Source organism: Cydia fagiglandana, chromosome 23 (assembly GCF_963556715.1).
Source record: "Cydia fagiglandana chromosome 23, ilCydFagi1.1, whole genome shotgun sequence".
Taxonomy (NCBI): Eukaryota; Metazoa; Arthropoda; class Insecta; order Lepidoptera; family Tortricidae; genus Cydia; species Cydia fagiglandana.
Window position 1 is genome coordinate 8,620,627 of NC_085954.1, and position 1,629 is coordinate 8,622,255.

General features: G+C 34.6%; 1 non-coding gene across 1 annotated transcript; it reads left to right on the forward strand.

Annotated features, from left to right (window-relative positions):
• The first annotated feature begins 763 nt into the window (after window positions 1–763).
• On the forward strand, window positions 764–874 carry LOC134676039 (U6 spliceosomal RNA). Its single transcript, XR_010099872.1, has one exon. It is a non-coding gene; the product is annotated as a U6 spliceosomal RNA (small nuclear RNA).
• The last annotated feature ends 755 nt before the right edge of the window (window positions 875–1,629 follow it).

The following is a 1,629-nucleotide window of genomic DNA, read 5'->3' on the forward strand; positions in this document are numbered from 1 at the left end:
TACCAGCAAACATAACAAAACAACTCAAAATTTGCATTTGATTACTTTGCCTCACTTGTGATTAAAATGTAAGTTTGCTCTTAGTTTTTGAAGTGCAAAGTAAGCCTTTCCGAGCTGGTGTGGTGAAAAACAGTTTCTAACGGCTTATGCCATGATATGACGTGAAAGTGTTTTCAAAGGCTGCCTGCGTGCACCGTGGCTATGCCAATGAAAATACTGAAGTACATATCTTTAAAAACACATCGAGTTAGTAAAGCGTGCACGTGTTACCATTACATACTACATGAAGTCTCTTCTGAGTCTTGTTAGTTTAAATCTTTCTGTGTGTATAATAAGGTTTGAAATTTGAATACTTAAATGGTGAATGGCATACCCTTCAGTTTTCAAGTGATTTGTGTTTTCGAATACGAATGGTACGGCTAGTTAATACGCGTTACGTAGAACCTACGTATTAAGGTAGACTATGATATGGCGAGGAGGTTTCATCTGTCTAAGTATCTATCAGCAATTTGTCTTTTTATCCCGTTCAGGGTTAGTATAATATAGCAGAATGTGACATCCTGCGGATAAAGGTACCTTATGGCGATTGGCGCTTACGCTATTATTAACGCCGCTCCAATATTATTGCAACGCTATGCGGCATAAGCGCCAGCCGCCATAAGGTACCTTTATCGCGGGACGTCACAAATAAACTTTTAGTAATAAAAGTGCTGATAAAAAGAGATACAAGGTAACGAACAAACCTACATCCCATTGTGGGTTAGTACTTCGGCAATTCATAATTCATATACTTAAATTTGACTAGAAACAGAGAGAGATTAGCATGGCTCTGCGCAAGAATGACATACGAAATCGTGAAATATTTCACTCTTTATCTACCTACTTATTTCTTTCCAACTAGATGTTTGATTTTGAATAAAATATTGGTAAAAATGTAGGTAGGTACTTAAATAAATAATTTAGCAGGTACTTACTTACCTATAGCTTAAAAGATTAAGGAAAAGAACTTTTGCATGTAGTTGTTATTTTGGATTTAATTACACTTCACATATATATAATTTTTTATCTAAGTCTTTATTTAACATCTATAAAAATATGATCAAATTTTTAGGTAGGATATCCACAACGCAGGCTTCGTCAGGTGGTCACAAATGCAAATCATATATATAAAATCGAAAAACCAGAACGGGATAAAAAACGAGGGAAGAAGAGAGATGGCACCTTACAAATTTCTAAAAAAGTTTTTGACACGTTTCACGAATAAGACGCACGTATGATAAGAAAAAGCTGTTCTAATCTATTATCTAAATATGAGAATATAACTAGAGCATAAAAACTATCGCTTTCGATGCGTATTTAACTTACAATAAGCAAAAGAAATTTTCATAACATTCTTCATTTTACGACTATCGGCCATTTTCGGAAACTCTGTTGGTTTCGTTTCGATCTTCAAATAACCAAAATTATGTTTGTTATGTTGGTATGCAGTGATTTCGGCTTTTTTTACTCGAAGTAAAATAAAAAGTGCTGTCAATGTCAACCTTCGTAGCCCCCATACTAATGACTTCTGTCATATTAGGGTCATTCCATAATAAACGCTACCAAGGGTTCAAAAATGAAAATTGGTTT